Below are 17145 nucleotides of genomic sequence, written 5' to 3'. Positions count from 1 at the left end.
ATAGATATAACAGCTGAGAATTGGATAATGCTGCACTGAGCAGACATTCATCAGTCAATTTCTCTGAAGGAGAACACATGTCCAAACAAACACATAATCTATGAGAACATTCTTATTACCACAAACCATGTATGTCCAGTGATTTGCATTTTGACAGCATACTCATCTGGTTCAACTAACAAAGCTGATTAAATTCAGCAACAGTGTCACTGGCTTTAAGTTGAGGCAAGTGTAAGGGAAGGGAATGCTGAAATAACACAGCAGGGTTCAATATATTGACAGCTAGTTTTTAGCCCAACGAAGAGCACAGTCTCTATAGAATTCGTTGAACCTCGAGTAGAAGCATCTGAAGTGGGAGAAGACTTTCAATATTTGTGGAGAGTAAGAATGATTTTTTTTTAAAGTGGTAGCTTTGAAGCACCCTCCAAAAGAATACAGCCCTACAACAAATTAAATGTTCTTATGAGCAGAGTGACCATTTCTTCACAATCTGTTGATAGCCTAAACAAATCAGACTAAAATCTTCTGAAAAGAGGTCACTGGACTGGAAACATTACTTACAATATTTTATTTTCAGATCAGACACTCATTTCAGTTGTACGAATATAACTGCATCAGGTTACCACTCATTCGAGAACATAATTATTTTTCCAAATGCAAAGATTAAAAAAAACCATGACCAGATTCGAACTATAGTGCTTTATGCAAGATTTTATGTTCACAAATATACAAGTGAGTTTGAGAAGAAACATTAAACGCAACTGCACCTTCTACAATTGTGCTAATGTCCACCCAAAGTACAAACTTTACCATGATCTAGCTTGATCAAAACATCAGGATTAGCTGCAAGACAGAACCACAATAATGAGATATAATGGTAAAAATGGGAAATTAAATAAAAAGTGAACAGAAACTGGCAATTGCCTCAGGGTTATCGCTTCTGACTGAGGCAATAAAATGTTTGGTTTCAGTGTTTGAGATGTGCCTACTTGTCCATGTTTGCCCTGGTTCCTACGATTCAAGAAGGACAATTTGTCCTGCTAATGACTTTTTAAGAAGTATATCCCTCAATGTTAGTGAGGCATGTCAGTGATAAAAGGGAGAGGTGTATTTTTTAATTTTTCTCTTCCATCTATAAGAAGAGTTTTTTTTTTGCCCATTTGAAATAGGCTCTAGTGTTTGTTCATACCAAACTAAATGCAATTTTTAAATGGTCCACAACAAAATCTCATGAGGGTTAAAACAAAAGGAGCTTTATTCGAGCACTCAAGCTCAGACAATAATTTTCTCAACAAACAGACACACACAAGTGTACTAAGAAGAAAGAGAAAAAGGGTTGGTCTCAAGTCCTACCTGCTCCAGAGTTGTGTCAAAACATGTCTGAACAGGCTGATTGAAAATATCTGCAAGAAAGAAGATGAAATAAATAAAACAAGAAGAACAATTACAAATATTTCATTTTAAAAAAAGAGATATGGATAATAATTTACACAAATCAGAGTCCAATAAGTCTATGTCGAGTGACAGTTCTTGCAGTTGGTTAATCTCACAGACGTTGGAGCACGGGGGCAGGTAATTGAAAGCGTAGTAATATGATGGTTGTACACTAGAGATTCGGTTCCCCTCAAGCTACTCTCCATGCATCAATGGTACCCTGTTGTGGTTTTAGAAATCACAGACGTAAGGCTATTGTTGGGACTTCCTGGGATTCTTGATGCCGGTTCTATTTCTAAAGCTCAGCCATGTCCCAGAGAAATGAGCTGCCCTTCACACAACAACTAATCGGAGGGGAATGTAAAATGTTGCTTTGGGGGGCACCTAAGTGGTGCAGCCTGTACCTAACTACAGAAACATATTTGTGTTCTAAATTAGCGAGTTTTGAGAAGATTTGTAGCTCAGGTTGAGGTTTTGGATGTAGGTTTGCTCGCTGAACTGGAAGGTTCATTTCCAGATGTTTTGTTACCCTATTAGGTAACATCTTCAGTGGGCCTCAGGCAAAGCACTGCTGAAAATTCCTGCTTTCTATTTATATGTTTAGGTTTCTTTGGGTTGGTGAAGTCATTACCTGTGGTGATGTTATTTCCTGTGGTGAAGTCACTTCCTGTTCCTTTTCTCAGGGGGTGTTAGATGGGGTCTAACTCGATGTGTTTGTTGATAGAGTTCCGGTTGGAATGCCATGCTTCTAGGAATTCTCATGCATGTCTTTGTTTGGCCGAGGATGGATGTGTTGTCCCAGTCAAAGTGTTGTCCTTCCTTATCCGTCTGTGAGGATATGTGTGAGAGAGGGTCATGTCTTTTTGTGGCGAGTTGGTATTCATGTATCCTGGTGGCTAGTTTTCTGCCTGTTTGTCCAATGTAGTGTTTGTTACAGTCCTTGCACGATATTTTGTAAATGACATTAGTTTTGCTCAATGTCTGTATAGGGTCTTTCAAGTTCTTTAGCTGCTGTTTTAATGTGTTGGTGGGTTTGTGGATGACCATGATACAAAGGGGTCTGAGTAGTCTGGCAGTCATTTCCGAGATGTCTTTGATGTATGGGAGAGTGGCTAGGGTTTCTGGATGCGTTTTGTCTGCTTGCTTGGATTTGTTGCTGAGAAATCGGCGGACTGTGTTAATTGGGTACCCATTCTTTTTGAATACACGGTATAGGTGATTATCATCTACTCTGCATAGTTCCTCTGTGCTGCAGTGTGTTGGCTCATTGAAATAATGTTCTGATGCAGCTTCGTTCGTGGGCGTTGGGATGATTGCTTCTGTAGCTCAATATTTGGTCTGTATGGGTTGTTTTCCTCTGGACGCTGGTCTGAAGTTCCCCATTGTCTGTTCGCTCTACTGCAACATCTAGGAATGGCAATTTGTTTTTGTTTTCCTCCTCTTTAGTGAATTTTATGCCAGTAAGGGTATTATTGATGGTCTTGAATGTTTCCTCTAATTTGTTCAGTGATGACAAAGGTGTCATCCACGTAGTGGACCCAAAGTTTGGGTTGGATGGTTGGCAGAGCTGTTTGTTCAAGTCTCTGCATTACTGGCTCTGCTGAGAACCGTGATACCGGAGATCCAACGGAACCAATGAAACACCCACGATCGAAGCTGCATCAGAACATTATTTCAATGAGCCAACACACACACTGCAGCACAGAGGAACTACGCAGAGCAGAGAAAAATCGCCTATACCATATATTCAAAAAGAATGGGTACCGAATGAACACAGTCCGCCGATTTCTCAGCAACAAACCCAAACAAGCAGACAAAACATGTCCAGAAATCCTAGCCACTCTCCCCTACATCAAAAACATCTCAAAAATGACTGCCAGACTACTCAGACCCCTTTGCATCATGGTAGCCCATAAACCCTACACATGAAAACAGCAGCTAATGAACTTAAAAGACCCTATACAGACATTGAGCAAAACTAATGTCATTTACAAAATACTGTGCAAGGACTGTAACAAACACTACATTGCACAAACAGGCAGAAAACTAGCCACCAGGATACATGAATACCAACTCGCCACAAAAAGACATGACCCTCTCTCACACGTATCCTCACAGACGGATGAGGAAGGACGCCACTTTGACTGGGACAACACATCCATCCGAGGACATGCCAAAAAAAGACGTGCATGAGAATTCCTAGAAGCATGGCATTCCAACCGGAACTCTATCAACAAACACATCGAGTTAGACCCCAACTACCATCCTCTGAGAAAAGGAACAGGAAGTGACTTCACCACAGAAAATAACATCACCAACCCAAAGAAACCTAAACATATAAATAGAAAGCAGGAATTTTCAGCATTGCTTCACCTGAGGCCTACTGAAAATATTATCTAGTAGGGTAACGAAACATCTGGAAATGAACCTTCCAGCTCAGCGAGCAAACCTACATCCTGTGTTCATAAATGTGTTGCTATTTTACAACATCACCTGTCTGATCAACAGTCATTGTAAAAGCACCGACAAGAACCGGGTTACATGAATATTTTAGTATTGTGAGCCGACAGCATTTGCATGACGCACCAAATGATTATGTAGCATAGTTCTCCGACAGTGATATTTGGAGGACTCCAACAAGGAAGGACCTCTGACATTGGAATCTCATTCCAATGAATGCAGCACAAGCCATTCCACTCAGGCACAGTAAGAGGTTCTAAGTGTGTCTAGCAAGGGTCCACCTTTTAAACAAAATTAAATAAGTGTTTGCAGATGATACCAAAATTGGAGATGTAGTGGACAGCGAAGAAGGTTACCTCAGATTACAACAGGATCTTGATCAGATAGGCCAATGGGCTGAGAAGTAGCAGATGGAGTTTAATTCAGATAAATGCGAAGTGCTGCATTTTGGAAAAGTGAATCTTAGCAAGACTTATACACTTAATGGTAAGGTCCTAGGGAGTGTTGCTGAGCAAAGAGACCTTGCAGTGCAGGTTCATAGCTCCTTGAAAGTGGAGTCGCAGGTAGGTAGGATAGTGAAGAAGGCATTTAGTATGCTTTCCTTTATCGATCAGAGTATTGAGTACAGGAGATGGGAGGTCATGTTGCACCTGTACAAGACATTGGTTAGGCCACTGTTGGAATATTGCATGCAATTCTGGTCACCTTTCTATCGGAAAGATGTTGTGAAACTTGAAAGGATTCAGAAAAGATTTACACGGATGTTGGCAGGGTTGAAGGATTTAAGCTATAGCAAGAGGCTGAACAGGCTGGGGCTGTTTCCCTAGAAGGCTGAGGGTGACCATATAGAGGTTTACAAAATTATGAGGGGCATGGATAGGATAAATAGAAAAAGTCTTTTCCCTGGGATTGGGAAGTCCAGAACTAGAGTGCATAGGTTTAGGGTGAGAGGAGAAAGATATAAAAGAGACCTAAGGGGCAACTTTTCCACGCAGAGGGTGGTACGGGTATGGAATGAGCTGCTAGAGGATGTGGTGGAGGCAATTACAATTACAATATTTAAGAGGCATTTGGATGGGTATATGAATAGGAAGGGTTTGGAGGGATATGGGCCGGGTGCTGTCAGGTGGGACTAGATTGGGTTGGGATATCTGGTCGGCATGGACAGGTTGGACTGAAGGGTCTGTTTCTGTGCTGTACATCTCTATGACTCTATGACTCTAAGCGATTGAAACTTTTTACAGAAGTAAAGATTTATCTTCATACCTTGTTGGGGTGACAGGGAATATATGAGTGCTGACTCAAAGAAGGTACAATGAGGAGGGATGGCCAAAAGATTTAGTTACAAATTATTTCATTTCCTCCAGCCAATGTGCAAAACACCTTAAGTGAAGCAGTAAACTTTCATGAATAGTTTTGTGTGAGAACCCATTCAAAGCAACAAGCGTCCCAATTATTTTTTCTTTTTCATGCTTTTGAATTAAAAACTAACTCTGACCAATTATATTCTGAGAAAAATATATTTCTCCCCAGTATGCTTTGCATCACTTATCAAGTTACTACAACAATTAATGGAACGAATATTTGGAATTTCTCCACAACCAAAAAATCCATTGCAAATTGCTAAAAGAAATGTATTAACAAAGAAAGCAGTCAATTTGAGCAAATCAGGTTCCAATCAATGCAATAATAAATAGAACTGTGAACTGAACAATACTTTGGGGAGATGCACAAACTGGTCAATGAGATTTACTGCAAGTCCCTAAGTACCAAATGTTTGTAAAGGTTTCATGGGGGATTTGCAGATAAACTATTCATGAGAACTAAAATGAAAGAGAAATGTGTAGCGATCACAGAGAGAGTAACAATGAGGTGAGTTCATTAGGTTTACTGGAGTATTTGTGAGTTTAGTGGCTCATTGCGCCATTTAAACAGTAGATTAAACCCAATAATTCAATTGTTGAAGTCATGCAGCTGCTGTAAAAGGGCATCAAGCAGGAAATTAGTGAAGTATTTCACCAGTTGAAGCCAAGTAAACTTCCAGTGAAATAGAAATCCGTTGAACATACTGAAGACATTATGCTTAAAAGAAATGACATGGAGATGCCAGTGTTGGACTGGGGTATACAAAGTTAAAAATCACACATCACAAGGTTAGAGTCCAACAGGTTTAAATGGAAGCACTAGCTTTCTGAGCGCTGCTCCTTCATTAGGTGGAACAACCACCTGATGAAGGAGGAGCGCTCCAAAAGCTAGCACTTCCAATTAAACCTGTTGGACTATAACCTGGTGTTGTGTGATTTTTAACTTTGCCTAAAAGAAAGGCTTACACTTTGCATAACTTTGGGATGCCCCAAAGTGCTTTACAAAAATAGTTTGTTTTTGTGTGAGGTGTCACTGTTGTCATATAGAATTTGTGGCAGTGATTTTATATACACTGCACAGCAGCCTCTGATGTTTACCACAGATAATCTATTTTAGAGCTCTTGATTGAGATTATAACAATCAGCAAAGTCACTGGGTAAGAGGACGGCTGGTTTTCTTTGAATAATGCTCTGGACCTTTTGCATCCATCTTAGAGAGTTGATGGGATCTCGGCTTGACAAGTTATCTGAAAGGCAGCTCCTCTGACAGTGCAGCATTCTCTAAATACAGCACTGGATTATGGGCCTCAACTTCTGTGGTTACGTTTCTGCACAAGGATTTCTACCTACGATTCCTTCTATTTCAAAGCAACATAACCTTTCACCCAAAATATGGAACCTCACACAATGCATCACCATCTGTACTGTGCCGTTTTAGATTTGAAGCCATATAATCAGGAGAGAGACAGCAACATGAAAAGGGCACTAAAAAATTTGGCGCAATCAGGTAAAATTGAGTGTTCTTGTAGAATAAGTGCAGGACAGGAACCAATCGAATGAACTGTGTTCCAAATTCAACTTAGAAAACACAATCCAATTCCATTCTTGAGGTGGGTTTCAAGATGTTAAATACCTACAAGAGTAAATAGCAGATGATAAGGTTTACCAAGAACATGGGGAAAATTAAAGAGTACAGAAGATACCAACAAAATGAAGGGTGAACAATGAATAAGAAGTAAGGATGCAATAAAGGTCAGCAGCCAGTGGATATGTTATGACTAGAAATGGAAGTGGATTTCAGACTATAGTGGGAGTTTTATCGGCTGCCTGGGAGCAACTGTGAATGAGCAGAATGTATAAACACAGAAATTCAGTTGGGATGTAGCAATGGCAGAGTGGTTTTACAAGCTATTTTAGTCTGCATAATGATAGGGTCCCTCAGACCAATCTGATTATCTGATGGTTACTGGGAAAGATTCTTGTGAATCTCCTCTGAACATATTGAGGCAATTACTACAATGCAATCGTGACTGTGATTCATGGAGCGCTCCAGTTGCACTTCAACCCTGTACAAGGACAGAATAGTGTCCTTTGATTTATCATAGAATACCAACAATGTGGAAACAGGCCTTTTGGCCCAACAAGTCCACGCCGACCCTCCGAAAAGTAGATCCATTCCCCTACCTTATTACTCTACATTTACCCTGACTAATGCACCTAACCTACACAGCCCTGAATACAAGGGACAATTTAGCACTGCCAATTCACCTAGCCTGCATATATTTGGATTGTGAGAGAAAGCCAGAGCACCCAGAGGAAATCCACGCAGACACAGGGAGAATGTGCAAACTCCACACAGACAGTTGCCCAAAGCTGGAATCGAACTCGGGTCCCTGGCACTATAAGGCAGCAGTACTAACCACTGAGTCACTGTGCCACCCTATTATACTGAATTTTGACAGTAAAGCAGCTCAAATCTCATGCTATTTGCTTTTTGCTAATACAATGCATGCTCTTACTCATAATCTTGACAGCCCTCAGCTTCAGGGGAAAAAGAAACCATTGAAAATATGGACAAACTCTGGAGAATATATTTCCTGTTACCTTTCCATAACATTCCCAACACAATGGCCAACAGCTCTCTTGATAGCCCTGAAAATATTGGACCCAAGGGGTAGGTATGAAAACGCTTCCTTGCACTGATCTTAGTAAAGTAGATAAGCAGAGGGATCTCGGGGTCTATGTTCATAGATCTTTGAAAGTTGCCACTCAGGTGGATAGAGCTTGTAAGATGGCCTATGGTGTATTAGCGTTCATTAGCAGAGGGATTGAATTCAAGAGTCGTGAAGTGATGTTGCAGCTGTACAGGACTTTGGTTAGGTCACATTTGGAGTACTGTGTGCAGTTCTGGACACCTCACTTTAGGAAAGATGTGGAAGCTTTGGAGAGGGTGCAGAGAAGATTTACCAGGATGTTGCCTGGAATGAAGAATAGATTGTACGAGGATAGGTTGAGCGTGCTGGGCCTTTTCTCATTGGAACGGTGAAGGATGAGTTGTCACTTGATAGAGGTTTATAAGATGATCAGAGGAATAGATAGAGTAGACAGAAACTTTTTCCCCGGGTACAACAGAGTGTTACAAGGGGACATAAATTTAAGGTGAAGGGTAAAGGTATAGGGGAGATGTCAGGGGTAGGTTCTTTACCCAGAGAGTGGTGGGGTCATGGAATGTGCTGCCTGTAGGAGTGGCAGAGTCAGAATCATTGGCGACCTTTAAGCGGCAATTGGATAGGTACATGGATGGGTGCTTAAGCTAGGACAAATGTTCGGCACAACATCGTGGGCCGAAGGGCCTGTTCTGTGCTGTATTGTTCTATGATCCTTTGTTCTGTCTTTAGGAATTCCAATATTGTTTCTGTTAATAAGATGGCGTCTCCAATATTAGCTCCAGTTTGAATCTCATTTGTCTTGTATAAGCTTTTTCTGCAAGCATTGCAAGTAGGATTGTTATCAGTTTGTTTATTATATATTTAATTAGCAAGGACATTTGCGAACATTCTTGCACATTGTAAAAATTACACAGTTCTTTGCCCAGGAGATAGTATATGTTTTGTGCTAATCTCCTTTTTGTCTGCCTTAATTAATTTGCAAGGACCACAACCAAAAATCCAGACTGAGCAGATTTTAAACGTCACTTCCAACTCTTTGAAAAGCAAATCTAGTTGAAGGTGACTGTGTTGACTCTCATTTTATTTGTTGCCAAGTATTCTGATAAGCAGATGCCAAGCTTGCACTGAGCATCAGGTAACACTGAAAATTCTTTGTTCTTCCTGTGCTTATACATTTAATTATGATTCTTCTGCATCTGACATACAAGAAAAGGAATCAGCCAATAAGCAATGTAGAGAAGTAATCACAGCAACTGTCATTTCTCCCTCCTATCAATCCATGCCAGGCCATCATACTAACGCTTTAACAAAACTGTTCACATTGATGAAATAAATTATAAAAGATCAAAGAAAGTTGATTTTAGTTTGAATTATACCACATCTATCCAGCTATTGCCCAAATGCACTGTGGCTTCTCATCTCCTTTTGTGACATTGGTTAATTTTCTGTTGTGTGCAGGCCAATGTTGTCAAGTGAAACAGGTGATTTGTGTGCAACACAGTCCATTTGTGGACAAGATCAGAATGGAAAGGTCACAAATGAAAGATGGTCACGATTAAATCCAATGCGGAATTAGGAAGAACCAGTTTACACAGGGAATGTTGCATTATGGAAGTCACTCTCAGAGGGAAAATGAGGCAAAATGCCCAGCTGCTTTCAATGGCAACTAGATAGGTGCTTGGGGGAGAAAGGAATGTGATGCTACTTTAATAGAGTTCAGTGAAGATGGGTGAAAATGGCTTATGTGGACATAAACATCAGCTGAGCCGTAAGCTGTTTCTGTGCTGTAAATATTTAAAATATAATAAGAGTGACTACACTTCAAAAGGTAGTCATGAGCTAAGAAGCACTAATACTTCATGGGAAGTGTGTGAGGTGCAAAATGAATAGAATTTCTTTCTTTTCAGCCAGCTTGATTTGGTTTTCAGGGATTTTACTCGCCAAGAGGCCGCTGTGTGTTGGGACTCCACCAGGAGTATGCTAGCTGTTTAGCTGTCTTTTCTTTTCTCCTTGTAAGGAAATGAATCAAAGTTTGACTGAGTTGCAAATCAGTCTTCTGGGTCCAGGGATTGGCATGTTCGAGGAAACTGGCCTTGACAGCTGATTTTCAGCAAGCGGATATCCAATTTGAGCAAGATTTCTTTGGGTCCCAATGTGGACAGTGGAAGCCTGGAGATGTTTACATGGAGGGCTTCAACTTATTTTGCAGGAAATAAGTATCAGAAAGAGAACGTAGGTTAATTGGAAGAAAAAGATAGATGTAAGTTAATGCAAATAAACCTTGAGAACAGAAAGGGACAACAGGAGAAAATGTAGATAATGACGTGAAAAAAATTAGAATGCTTACATTTTTGAAGTGAAAATGTTTTAGATGTAATTTACTAGAGAATGGGACGACAATACAAAATTATCTGTTGTGTACAATGACTGAATTGCCAGCTGTCCCAACAATGGAAACTGACAGAACAAATCTCAATAGCACATTGCTTTTTTCTTCATCTCAACCCACTTACATATTTTGTTGTCAGAATTCAGAAAATCACTGGGAACAGTGAGAGATTTTCAGTGGTACAACTCATGTACATTTTCCTCTTCTCTTCCTCTGGCAGAATGTAAATCATTGCAAGTTTGTCTATCCCAGCTACCTGAAGCTTCCCTTCATATCTAAACGACAAGAGTGAACTGACATTAATGTTCTGGAAATTATTCCCTGAAAAAATGTAGAAACTTTCTCCTGAACTACATCACACCAAGGAGAAAGTGAGGACTGAAGATGCTGGAGATTAGAGTAAAAAAAATGTGGTGCTGGAAAAGCACAGCCGGCCAGACAGCATCCGAGCATCAGGCAATATTCCTGATGAAGAGCTTATGCTCGAAATGTTGACTCTCCTGCTCCTCAGATGCTGCCTGACCGGCTGTGCTTTTCCAGGACCACACTACATCACACCAATCTAAAGTAACACCATGAAGGCCGATATCCCATCACTAAGTCACCCTTCACTTACACATGCATTGTACATGACATAGTACATGACATAGTGCGTTGTACATACCTCAGGAAGGATATATTGGCTCTGGAGCGGGTCCAGAGGAGGTTCACGAGAATGATCCCAGGAATGAAATGCTTAACATTTAAGGAACATTTGAGAACTCTGGGACTGTACTCAATGGAGTTTAGAAGCACGAGGGGGATCTGATTGAAACATGCAGAATATTGAACGCTCAGGACAGAGTGGACATCAGGCAAATGTTTCCATTGAAGGAAGAGATAAGGACCTGAGGGCATAGCCTTAGAGTAAAGGGAAGACCCTTTATAACAGAGATAAGGAGAAACTTCTTTAGCCAGACAGTCGTGAATCTATGGAATTCATTGTCACAGAAAACCGTGGAGGCCAGGTCATTGAGTATATTTAAAATTGAGATAAATAAGTTCTTGATTGCCAAGGGGATCAAAGGTTACTGGGAGAAAGTGGGAAAATGGGGTTGAGAAACCTATCAGCCATGATTGAATGACGGACCAGACTCGATGGGCCAAATGGCCTAATTTCTGTTCCTATCTCTTATGGTCTTATGGACACTGACCCAGCTAGCTCAGAGCCAGGCCTTGGATTGAGCAGAACCCCTGACACCGTCAGCTAAGACTCCCTGTTTGGACCAGTTTAACAGCTCCAATCAGGGAACTCATGTACTGGGTGGTCAACTAGGCTGACCTCCTTCCAATCACCATGCAAACATTCCATTTTAATGCACATCACTGACGCTAGTATTTTCAGAGCCAAAAAGCCTGCTGATGCCAAAGGTGGATGAAGTATTTCTCAAGATGAAAATGAGAAGTAAACATTTCCAGGATTTGCAATGTTTCCAATGGGTTTTCCACCCAACATCAGGCTGGATAGTCTTAGAAAAGGAGTAGGAGAAAAAATTTCCAGCATGGTGGGGATTGTATTAGAGATGGGTTGGCAGATGGTGGGGACGGTAAAGATTTTGATGCTTCCAAGAGTTAGGGTCAAAAGTTGTCTGGTGGACTGACAAAATAAAGGATTGAAGACATGGTTTGGTAGAAGTCCAAGATTAGGATAGGGAGCAACAATCGTTGGGGTGAAAGTTAGGGATCATTACGAGGAGAGGAATTGTTTGCACACAGCCCTTCTTGGAACATTTTGAATCCTGATCTTCTTCCTACTAATAGATATGAGGCCTGGTCGAACTTGGTTAGAACTGGAAATGGGTGGAATGGGCTCGGGCTGGGGCAGGATTAAAAATATAATCATGTTTCCTTCCCATCTGATCCAGGTCTTTGGCATTAGAACCACCCCAATGAATGTGCTTCTGGCCATGTTTAAACATGTCAACTCAGCTCTCATTACAAGAGCGCCAGCAAGGCCTACTTAATTATACAACGAAACCACATTTGGTAAGTAGCTGCAAAAAGAATACCTAATAAAGTGTCTTGAAGAAAGTACTTTAAACTGAAAATGAAGATGGAGATGAGGTTTAACCCTGAATGGCCATCTGTCTCTCAATAATCCTCAAACATCACCAGTAACATTCAAGCATGACTGTTGAAATTCGATGGTTCCAGTCAGAGACTTTTTTGCTCCATTACTTCAAAGTTGTCATCTCTTCTTATTTGTTTCCAAGTCCAATTTTTGCATCCACACACTCAAAATGAAGAACTTCATGGAGTCACTGTTGATTTAATTTACACAACAGGCTGTCTTCTGGCCTCATAGTCACAGCTGAAATTTGCTCTGGGTTTGCTTTTTCCACTTGGCTTACTCAAAAAGTACCCCTGCAATGTTTCCCTTGATTGCCTTTTTTATTTGTAACTTTGCTGTCTGCTAGTAGAGGTCAGCGATGTGACTTTCCTAGAGAGATGTTTCCTGCGATCAGAACTGAGTATAATGATTAACTGGAGCAATATTAAGATGACTTCCCATTTTTACAACTGAATGAAAATGTTTTTACATTGAATCAGTAAGTCAACATATTGCTTGGTTGAATGCTCTCCACCAGATCTTTCAAAGCAAAGTTTTCATCTAAACCACTAAGTTCACCGTCTGGAGGAACACTCCATTTTCACATCCATTAGTACTTTGTTACACATTTCCTGGAGAGTTACAGCAACAGAATGTCTTTCATACAATAATTCCTCTCTCCTAGTTGGAAAGCCACACTCAAAGAAACATAACCCAAGATAGGGTAAAGCACCTCAGCCCTGACTCATGAACCCATGCTTGCTGTGCATATGATTCCTTGCTGCAAATGAAGGCTCAAACTGATATAGCCTTGTGGTGATCTTTCTTTTAGTTCCCCAAATGTAACAGAGTTGATCACCTCCTGTTTCAAGGCGTGTTGAAATTGCTCATTCCATTGATTCATTTTTGTTTAGGTTTCACTGTTTTTTGCTATAAATTTGCAAGTTACCTCTGACCTGTCTGTTCTTCTATCAAAATGCATTCTCAAAGCTTCAATTCTATTTCCATCTCTCATATTTCTATGCACCCTTCATATTTTGTCCTTTAATTGTCAATCAGAATTAAATGTATTTTGTCTTGTACTTCTGACAATAATGAATTTCATACCTTGTACACGGTCAGATATTTACTTGCTGAATGATTTGCTATTGATTTGTGCTATCATCTTTGATTTCCTTGGCTACTGAATTACTGAACATCTTCACTTGCTCTGTTCCATTTCTCTGCTTCACCTTCGAGCTGGTACTTGTTATGACAAGCAATAAGTAAGGTAGGCAGCATTGAAACACATGAGGGAGAACGGAATACAAGTTGATGTTGATGGGGTCAGGTGAAGAAGGATAAAAACACCAGAATGTATCTTTGTTCAAAATAATCTGCTTCTATATTGTTAATACTTCCTGAATACTTTATGTCCTCTGTGGTGGATAAAAGAATATGATAAAACAAGTTCAAAGTGTTCACATAGTAATACTATATGGTCACGTAATCAAAGTAACGTTTCCCATATGTCACAAATCAAGTCAAAGAATCTGAGAAGTCAACACAACTTTGCGTGGTGAATTTAAGTGCACTGACTCTCCTAATCCTTCAGTTGGCTCAATGCAACAGGGATGCAGCATTATGCTAGACCTGAATCATGACTGACCTTGAAGTTCCTGCTGTGTTGTCAGATGACACATGTATGCTTCAGCTCAGTTAACATCAGAAAGTCAATACCTTAAGAAGACAAGCCAAGGAGTCAATGTTAGTTCAAAGATGCTACATAATTTATTCCATTATGAATTCAATATTTCTCAGTGAGTTTAAAAGCTTCATTCTCCCTAATCCTCACACAGTAGATTTCTCTTCTTTTGTCTGTCTGTCTGTCTGTCTGTCTCTCTCTGTCAGGCTGAAAGCTTTCCTTTGCCAAAGCCCCAGATAATGTGAAGAAGAAGACTTACATTTACAGAATGTTTTATAACAGAGTTGCATGTTAAAATAATTACTTTGGAGAGCACTGTTGTTCTATAAGCATATACAGCAACTATTTAGGACCAGGAACATCCCACAAGACAAGAATGTAACAAAATTAGTGTGATTCAAAAACAAATACGAGCAAAGTACTGGCACAATTCCAAGCTAATCATGTGATGAAATAAAATTATGATTTGAACAGAAATTCACATGAGGCAACACTCAATTTGCAAGTGTGGGGTTAATGTTATTTTTCACTTTGGTTGCCCATGGATTTGGTTTGGTGGAATGGAGCGTCCGTTCATTGTACAACACACTGAAATTAACCAGTGTGATGCTGAAGGCAAGCTTTACCATAGGTGAATAGTCTGTTCAGATTTCTGTGGAAAGAGTGAAGGTGTCAACAGCTCCCTATATTATGATACACAGTTTTGGCACCCTTGCTGTGTTGTCTCAAGCCTTGGGGCAAGCAAATTCACAGTATTTCACCACAAGGAGCAACTGCGGCATGTGATGGTGATTATTTTTCAACCTCTTTGGCTGTCTGCCTGAAGACTTGTTTGACACATAACACTGTGATTTCCACAAACGGGAGGGCAACAATGCAGTTCCTAATCCAGATTATACAAAATGGGAAGAGAACTACATGTTGTTGGCACCAATGTAATTCACACTGGTAGTCCAAACAAACATGTGTCCCCCACCCAACATTGTTGTGATATGTGAAGCTATGGACAGTGATGGCAGATGCTCCCTCTCTCCCCATCTGCCACTTGTGCATATTAGAAGAATTTGCAGATTGATATTCAAGCTATTTAGTTGTGCAATGAAAGCATCTTGCTTTGCCATCAAACTCTGGGGTGGGACTGGAACCTGAAGCTTTTGGTTCAGAGACAGGGACACTACCCAGTGCACTGCAAGAGCTTCTAGAATGGTTGTAACACATAGCAGTATTGCCAGGAATGAACTAATAATGTAATGCAGTCACTATCACAATATATAACCCACTCAATAACTCATGGACACTAACCAATCTGAACAATGTCCAGCAGAAATACGACAGGCCTCATCCGTGCTCCAGGCTGGTTTAGCTGATTTCAGCCAGGGTTGACATTATGGTGCTAAATGTATGTTCAGTTCCCCAGACTGGAAACAGGAAAAAAGAGCCCTTATTCTTTCCCTTATCATGATCTTATATTCCTCGTTAAATTCAAACCACAATCATTTACAATGCCATTGAATGGAAGAGCAGGCTTGAAGGGCCAATTGACCAGATCTTGCCTCTAAATCCTGTGTACCTGCAGTTAGGCTCATTCATTGGTCTGGATGGGGACTGGAGTTGAGAGTGTGGTGCTGGAAAAGCACAGCAGGTCAGGCAGCATCCAAGGAGCAGGAGAATCGGCATATCGGGCATATGCCCTTCATCAGGAATTGGGACTGGCATCTGGATGGGGACTGGCAACCTATCTCTTGAATTAAAATTTCATTAAACTCTTGTGGGCTAACTGGCATTAAGTTGTTTTATATGTGAATAGTCTTCATTGATAGCTTTGGATGTTTACAGTTAAAAGTATTATATAAAACACAGTATTCAAAGACCATTTGGTAACCTTGCCTCTTGCTTCTTTGTGAGCATCTCTCATAACCTAAAATTGATGGTGAAGAAGATGTTTAGTATGCTTTCCTTTATTGGTCAGAGCACTGAATATAGGTCTTGGGATGTCATGTTGTGGCTATACAGGACATTGGTTAGGCCACTTTTGGAATATTGTGTGCAATTCTGATCTCCCTCCTGGAGGAAGGATGTTGTGAAACTTGAAAGGGTTCAAGAAAGATTTGCAAGGATGTTGCTAGGGTTGGAGGGTTTGAGCAATAGAGAAAGGCAGAATCAACTGGGGCTGCTTTCCCTGGAGCATCAGAGGCCAAGGGGTCACTTTACAGAGGTTTATAAAATCATGAGGGGCATGGATATGGTAAATAGGCAAGGGGTGGGAGAGCCATAAGTAGAGGGCACAGGTTCAGAGTGAGAGGGGAAAGATTTAGAAGGGACCTAAGGGGCAACTTTTCCACACAGAGGGTGGTGCGTGAGGAAGTAGTGGAGGCTGGTAAAATTACAACATTTAAAAGGCATCTGGATGGGTACATGAATAGGAATGGTTTCAAGGGATATGGGCCAAAGGCTGGCAAATGGGACAAGATTAATTTAGGATATTTGATCAGCATGGACGAGTTGGTCTGCTTCTATGCTGTACACCTCTAAGATTCCATGACTCTATGACTCAATTTCTGTCATTGAACTGGTCATTCAAAAATTGTGTATTGTACCTTTGCCATCTTCCCAAAATGGTGCCTCATTGATGAAAGATACTTTATACCTGACATTTATTATGGACCAGGCCAGACCCCCTCAAAATATTTTAAGAAGGTAGCCTACATCCTACTTTTTTCTTATTCTAAAGCAAAATGTGAAGTGAGTATTCCAGGTGTGATGCAATGGGTCAAACCACTCGGCTTTCAGCAAAACAGAATTTATTTACACACAACAATTGAAACACGGACAAAATAAAACAGAATTTAGAATAATTTAACTATTTGAAAACTCAACCTGTACAGCAACTTAACTAAGCAGCTGTTCCAATTCCTGCAACATTTCATAAACACACTCCTTGGCAAAAGGCAAATTCAAACATGGGTTCTTACAGGCAGGAGGGAACAACTTCCAAAGAGATTTCAGGGAGAAAGCCAGTCGGGGATCATCTGCAGAACCTTTCTCCACTACAAACA

General features: G+C 40.5%; 1 long non-coding RNA gene across 1 annotated transcript in view; it reads right to left on the bottom strand.

Annotated features, from left to right (window-relative positions):
• LOC148135692 (uncharacterized) overlaps positions 1-14110 on the bottom strand; it is a 404329-nt gene extending 390219 nt beyond the window's left edge. The window contains exons 1-2 of the long non-coding RNA XR_015754929.1: positions 14054-14110; positions 1354-1403 (exon numbers count right to left, since the gene is read on the bottom strand). This is a non-coding gene — a long non-coding RNA (uncharacterized LOC148135692). The remainder of the gene's footprint in view (positions 1-1353; positions 1404-14053) is intronic.
• Positions 14111-17145: the final 3035 nt, after the last annotated feature.

The sequence above is a fragment of the Chiloscyllium plagiosum genome, unplaced genomic scaffold (assembly GCF_037043375.1).
Source record: "Chiloscyllium plagiosum isolate Xiang-an unplaced genomic scaffold, Cpla_swu_hap1 HiC_scaffold_48, whole genome shotgun sequence".
NCBI lineage: Eukaryota > Metazoa > Chordata > Chondrichthyes > Orectolobiformes > Hemiscylliidae > Chiloscyllium > Chiloscyllium plagiosum.
This window is presented reverse-complemented; position numbering and strand designations above follow the sequence as displayed.